This window comes from Xenopus tropicalis, chromosome 4 (assembly GCF_000004195.4).
Source record: "Xenopus tropicalis strain Nigerian chromosome 4, UCB_Xtro_10.0, whole genome shotgun sequence".
Classification (NCBI taxonomy): Eukaryota; Metazoa; Chordata; class Amphibia; order Anura; family Pipidae; genus Xenopus; species Xenopus tropicalis.
Genome location: NC_030680.2, coordinates 101,271,411 through 101,279,008, shown reverse-complemented (window position 1 = coordinate 101,279,008; position 7,598 = coordinate 101,271,411). Strand labels below are relative to the sequence as shown.

The window sequence follows — 7,598 nt, the reverse complement described above, 5'->3', positions numbered from 1 at the left end:
CATGCACAGTTTCTTACACATATGCAAAGAAAGTAAGCTGAAGGTATATGTGTAACTACATATTTATACTTTTATCATCTCTTTTTTTTATATCTAGTATTTACAGTTCCATGAAAGGGAACCTATCACACAGGGTCAGACGTTTTTACAGGGCTTTAAGAGAACTGCCTGATGACCCAGATATGAATAGTCCATAAAGTCAACTCATATGTTCAGTCTTACTCTTGTGGACCATAATTCTGCAGGCAGAATATATATATCAAAATCTGTACCTCTTTTAGGGCTTTCACAAACATGGAGATTAGTTGCTATGCTATTAATCTTATCTAGGGGTGGCAACTAATCACCTCAAATGCTTTTCTACCAGTGAGAATATGAATTGCTCATAGGAAAACATGTGTTTCTTCAGCTTTCTGAAGTCACTCAAAGTTTCCTTGTGAGGCAACTTCAGGTAAGGAAGGCCGAAGTGATATATATATATATATATATATATATTTACCTACTGGAGATTTACATTCTCATTGGTAGTAAAGCATTCAGAGGAGATTAGTCACCACCACTAGAGGAGATTGTATTAAGTAGTGTAATTTTGGGACAACAGCTTGCCACTGAATTAAAAAACAATTTTTATGACATGTATGTGAAATGATTCCTTATCATAACCATCATTAATAAAACTTTACTTGTATATTCCTTTACTTGTTTCAAATGTACCCTAACCATTTAGATTGTAAGCTCTTGTGAGTAGGGCCCTCCCTTCCTATTTGTTTGTTAAAGTATTCTAAAATCCCTGTTTGTTATAAATTAATATAAATTGCTGCGTAACTTGCTAGCACTAAATAACCAAATGATGATGATTCAAATTATAACTATTTTGCAAGAAAGGAAGAAGAAACAGTCAGAAATACAAGTAAATACACTACTTTCAGAAGCAAAGAATGTTGTCCCAGAATTACACTATTTAATACAATCTTACATATTGTTTTTAAGCAAAGTAATCATTTGTATTTTCATGACAGCATCCCGGTGTTATGGAGTTTAAGCACAATTATTTATGCTTCTAGGGGTACCAAACAATTCTCAAGTCATTTTTAATGTACAGTCCATGTTTATATATTCCCTTTAGCTGTGCTGCAGGTTTTAATTGTGTGAAATGCTGAATACCCAGAGGGCACATAAAAAGAATATCATACAAGCATACATTTGCAAGTGTAATTTCCTTCAAACAATTTGTCCATTTGTGTCCCTTTTTGAAGATGTCTCTCTTCCTGTGCCTCTTTCCCCAGATGTTTGTCTATCTTGCAACAGATGTCTCTTGCAGACTCCAGATCCCTATCTTTCCATGTACAGCTTCAGCGCAGCTGATAAAATCATCATGTTCTGAGCTGGGAACTGATAGCTTCTCCATGTGTGGTCCAGGAAACAGTTTGTGAAAGAACAACGATGAAGGTTCTACAGTATTTCCAATTATCTTAGTTTTTCTTGCCTATTACAAAAATCAACCTGTGTATATTTAATTCCGCATTCAGCAATAAATACATTGCTATCTAAATGCTAAAATTACATATTAGGGATAATTTAAAAAAACACTTTTTTTGTTTGTTTGTTTTATGCACTTCAGCATAACTTCCCCCTAACTTCAGCATCAGGAAATGCAGCACACATTGGGGTCCTGTCCTTACTGCCTGCCCAAAGCATTTACAATCTGGTTTGAGGAGCAGATATCCAATTGGCTGGCAATATACAATCAATAAAATAAGAATAAAGCAGGAGTGGAAAGGTCTTCAGTCCTGAACTGCCTACTTCGATGATCCCCTGCCTGAGGGGAAAACAGAAAAAATCATAATGCACTTATCCTTCGTTTCGTATATTAAAACTGAATCAATACACGTGCATCATACATAGGTCAATGCATAGTGACATTGCCGTTTAGAGCTAGAGCTAGAATGTTCTAATAAAACACTAGACATTTTCTAAACCTGTGTAGAGACGCATAGGCTGATCTGCTGTCGTCTAAACATTTCACATCGTATACTGGCAAAATACGCATCTTTGTATAAATGCATACTACTCAATATTTGAAAACATGTGTAACACTTGTTTGGCTTAGATATGGCAAAACCCAGGCTAGTAGTGTGCTGTAGAGCATGTGTTACATGCGACCTTAATACAAAGGAGTGGGCCTCTGCTAAGTGGGAGATAGATAATGGAGCTGAGGGTATTGTTGAACTACAACTAGCTGAAGTAGTGTGGTGCAATAAATATTAATGGACGCCAGAGGATTCTTTATGGTGAACTATAGTACAGATTTATTAGTACAAACATAGATGGAATAGTGCAAGCAGGGTATTATACTCACAGACACAGCAAATATGAATAGTCACAGTGAAGAATAGTAGATGTGACCCTGAGGAACAGCAGAGCCCACTTATGGAGAGGTGCAGAGTATAGCTGAACAGCGCCGGATTTCTAAACGACGCGCCCCGAGGCCGCCCCAATTCGGCGCCCCCACCCGCCGTGCGAGCGCGCATGCGCAAACCACCTCCTCCTTCCCTGCCGCCGCGCTAACGCGCATGCGCATGCGCCAAAGTTAAAACTCCCATACGGAGCAGTGGGGAGAGGTCCCCATTGCTCCGTATGGGAGCAAAATTTTAAAAATTTGCGTGCGGCGGGGCGGCATGCCGCCCCTATGTTTATGCCGCCCTAGGCCCGGGCCTTTGTGGCCTCGCCACAAATCCGGGCCTGTAGCTGAATACCTGAGATGAATACCCCTACAGTAGGGAATGTTTCCAGCCGAGTATGGTTCAGGGGCACAGTACCTTCCTAAATCCTGCATCTTAACCGGTCCCTTCAGAAAGGCAAACAGAGCCGGGGTAGGCTAAACCCTTAACAACTCCTTTGATGGGGCTAAATGACTGCCCTTGCTAAATAAGCTAACTGTACTCACCACTCCTAGAGGGTGTTATGAAATATTCTGCTGTGCTTACTTGTTCTCATTCACGGGGCCCTGTCCCCGACTTTCACTAGGGTATGAGGTCCCCTAGGGTACAAAATAGCTTCTGGGCCTATGTCCGGTCCAGGCTCAGTTGGAGCTCTGCTTAGGACACAGCATGCAGCCAAAAGAGGAAGACACTTCCTCCTGCCAGACACTATATCAGCCTGTGGGGGGAGTGGTCAACCTGGCTAAACCTATTAAGGATAGTGTTTCAACTGTAACCTGAGTGTAGAGGGCTCTGCACAATAACAGTACAGATGTGAAGAGGTAGGGAAGTAAAGCCATAGGGCACTTAACCCTATGGGTCCCTACACATGGTTGCAGGGTCAGCTTTACCCAACTCTGTCTGATGACTCCATATTTCCTCAAAACACTTATAAACCCACCAAAGCAATGTAGCCCCTGTGCATCACCCCAGTATACAGTATACCTCAACTTATTGCAGTGTTATAACCACACAGCAGCCAAGAGAATGCACCCTAGGTGGTCTCTAGCTTTTGATCTCTCTGCTCTGGGATCTGATGGCATCTCTGTAGTAAATATACATAAATAGAGGGCACTCACTTAGCATGCAAAAAAACAGAAATGTAAGTATTTGGTGCAAAAAAACCTAAAAAACTATTATTATTAACATTTATTTATAAAGCGCCAGCATATTCCGCAGCGCTGTACAATAAGTGGGTTTTATACATTGGACATACAGAGTAACATATAAAGCAATCAATAACCGATACAAGAGGTGAAGAGGGCCCTGCCCAAAAGAGCTTACAAAGTACCCCCATATAGGGCATCCAAAACTGTAATTTTAAATAGAATAAGGGTTTGCACACAAAAAAAATACGCACAGTGGTAGTATTAAAAAGTATAGTCCTTTATATAGTATACAAAAGAATTTTTAACAACAATCAATTTTAATTGCAAAGTTACAACAGGTATATAGATAAATGAGATAATACATACCACAAAATGTGCACAGGCAAAAGAAGACACACAAGTTAGCGGATACACTTGCCAAAGATGAGAATTACCCCAATGTTTTGGCAAAGAGCCTTTCTCAAGGGGAATCCTGATTCATGTGGAAATTATAAATACCCTCCCTCATTAAACGCTAATTTTTTCTCATAGCAAACACCTGGCTTACTTCCGGGTACATGACGTCACGTATGCCGACATCACTTCCGCAGGAAAATTTTCCTGCAGAGTAACGCGGCTTTTTTGCATACTTTAGTGCGCACATATAGGCGTGTGACTTTACGCAAATATACAAAAGCGTATTTTTTAACGCATGCGTATATAGTTTGATACGTATCCCTGATGGCATCTCTATCATTTATTTAATCTAACTGCTGCCAGATAGAGCAGGAACTGCCCAGTTGCTTTCTAACACACTTTTGAGGTCCACATACATTTGATGTTTTATTATGTGGTGTTTTTCTCCCAAATAAGTTTCCAGGACTGAACGACTACCATAATCATCATAATTTACTTATACAGTGTCAGTGAGTTACACAGCACTTTACTTGGGACCATTTCCCCACCTTCTTCAGCTGCTAAGCTCATTCAACCCCCTTTCTCACCTTGTTCCTATTCCTAGAATATATCAAGTAACATTAAAAGTAGGCACACTGAATTATACAAACATTAAAGGAGAAAGAAAGGTAAAAACTAAGTAAGCTTTATCAGAAAGGTCTATGTAAATACAGCCATAAGCACTCACAGAAATGCTGCACTGACTTCTGTCAAAAGATTTGTTGTGTCTGTTTTCCTGTGCCAGAGACACGCAGCTTTCTGTTCTCTGCCCTTTCCTGCTCCCCCCTCCCCCAAGAATGCTAAAAACTCACTCCCCCCCCTTAGGAATGTGGATCTGAGCCAATCAGCAAGAAGCTGACTCTTAGGGGCTGATTTACTAAGACACGAATTCGAATCCGAATTGGAAAAATTCCGATTGGAAAACAAACATTTTGCGACTTTTTCATATTTTTTGCGATTTTTTCGACTTTTCGGGAATTATCGCGACTTTTTCGTTACCAATACGATTTGCGCGAAAAAACTCGAGTTTTTCGTAGCCATTACGACTTGCGCGAAAAAACGCGAGTTTTTCGTAGCCATTCCGAAAGTTGCGCAAAATCTGCCGATTTTTTCGTAGCGTTAAAACTTGCGCGAAAAGTCGCGCCTTTTTCGTAGCGTTAAAACTTAAAAGGCGCGATGTTGCGCAAGTTTTAACTCTACGAAAAAATCGTGACTTTTCGCGCAAGTTTTACCGCTCCGAAAAAAATCGCCAGATTTTGCGCAACTTTCGGAAAGGCTACGAAAAACTCGCGTTTTTTCGCGCAAATCGTATTGGTAACGAAAAAGTCGTGATAATTTTCTGGGCCCTCCCTCCACCCATGCCCCCAATGGAACCTCCCCCAGTGACCCCTCCCATCAATACAAAGGACACATAGACATTGGTAGCCAGAGCCCCCTAAAACATTGGTAGCCAGGGCCCCCCTAAAACATTGGTGACCAGGGGTTACATTTTGCATTGGTGCCAGGGCAGGTACCCCCTAAAATATTGCTAGCCAGCCCCTCCCCCAAATTACTCATACTATGGCCCGCTCCCCGCTGCTTACTCCCGCTACCCCCCAGCATCCTCCAGGCAGTTAGGGCAGGCAGAGAACGGCACACACAGACAGCGTAGGGCATGCAGAGTATGGCACACACAGGCAGTGTAGGGCAGGCAGAGTATGGCACACACAGGAAGCATAGGGCAGGCAAAGCTTAGCACACACAGGAAGTATAGGACAACCAGAGTATGGCAAACACAGGCAGGGTACGGCAGGCAGAGTACTGCCTGTGTGGGCCATACTCTGCCTGACCTATGCTGCCTGTGTGGGCCATACTCTGCCTGCCCTATGCTGCCTGTGTGTGCCATACTATGCCTGCCCTATGCTGCCTGTGGGAGGTGAACCTGGCATGGGTTTGTTCTGGGAGTTTGTTAGCATTTGTAAATAGTCATTATTTGAAGATTGTACGCTCTTTTGGGCAGGGCTCTCTTCACCTCTTGTATCGGTTATTGATTGTTTTATATGTTACTCTGTATGTCCAATGTATGAAACCCACTTATTGCACAGCGCTGCGGAATATGTTGGCGCTTATAAATAAATGTTAATAATACTAATATGGCCCCTAAGGTGTGTAATTATGTGCTGGGGGTTGCTGTGCTTTTCACAGGGGAGCAGGAGGCACATGGATTTAAGGGTATGTCTTACTATGACATAATATAATTATTTCACATGCGGCACCATTAATTTGGTATGGTATGGAGTATCTCTTGTAAGCTCTTGTGATAACATGGGTGTAGTTTGAAGTAGGTGTAGTTTTAAAAGGGGGAGTGGTCAAAACTGGCTTCCATTAAGGGCCCTCCAACATGTAGGCCACAGAAGTTGGACAGCACTGGTGTATATACTGTTATTTGTTATGTTGCCTTTTTAGTATTAATTTCCATGCTTAGGTTTTAATTTTTCTATGTTCAGCTATAATTCTCTCCAAAAATCATTTATTTCTCACCTTCGATTCAATATGATATGGACAGTAATATTTTGAGACAATTTGCAATTGGTCGTCTTTTTTTCTAAATTGTAGTTTTTTAATTATTTAAATACTTGTTCAGCAACTCTACAGCTTGGAGTTATAACAGTTATCTGGTTGGTAGGGTCCAAATTACCTTAGCAACCAGGGAGTGGTTTGACTGAGAGACTGATATATGAATAGGAAGGGGCTGAATAGAAATTTTTTTTTTATAAAAAGTAAAAATAACAATAAAACTGTAGTCTTACAGAGCAATAGTTTTGGCTGCTGGGGTCAGTGACCCCCATTTGAAAGCTGGAAAGAGTCTGAAGAAAAAGGCAAATAATTGGCGAGCGACTTTTGTTGCGGTTAATCGCCCAGTGTATCTTCACCCTAAAAGTTGAAGGCTGACCCATTGTGTAGAACTGATGCTGAACAGGCTTTGTAATCTTTATACTTACCAAAACAAAGCTTAACTTAATTTTACAAAATTGTGTTATTGCTCACTAGCAGTACATCAGAAGGTTTTAGCAGTTAAACGGTCACACCTTTATTACAAGTCCTAAATATAGAAAATCCTTTCCTCCTGTCCAGTCCTGTTTTGTTAGGAAGGGTTAGCAATCCCTTGGCCCAACAGTAGTAACAACAATGACTTTTAAAGGACATCAACCCAAAAAAAAACCATAGTTCCAAGAAAAGTTCCAATATTAATTTATTAAAACATGTTAGTGGTCTACCAGTTATTTGTAAATGTAATTGCTATTGAAAGCAGCATTTGCTTAACTCATGGTTATGACTTTTTAAAACAATTTTGCAAAGGTAAGTCAAGTCTCTATGGCTGATGAAAAACTGAGGATGCCAACGGCCCAAGATGAGCACACCTTTATTGGTGAGAATTATAAGTAGGCCAGCTATTTGAGCAGCACTGGCTTCACCAAGGAGAAGGAAAGGGTTAGTACCCTGGCAGCAAGTTTTATATTTGTGGGACTAGATAAGTCCTTGTCCTGGTAGCTCCTGGATGTGAGCCATGAGTAAAGGAGAGACTTAAGGTAGC

General features: G+C 41.0%; 1 long non-coding RNA gene across 1 annotated transcript; it reads right to left on the bottom strand.

The window, feature by feature from the left end:
- Positions 1-941: 941 nt before the first annotated feature.
- On the bottom strand, positions 942-2,450 carry LOC105947285. Its single transcript, XR_001170715.3, has 2 exons — positions 2,360-2,450; positions 942-1,819 (listed from the first exon to the last, which is right to left on the bottom strand). It is a non-coding gene; the product is annotated as an uncharacterized LOC105947285 (long non-coding RNA).
- Positions 2,451-7,598: the final 5,148 nt, after the last annotated feature.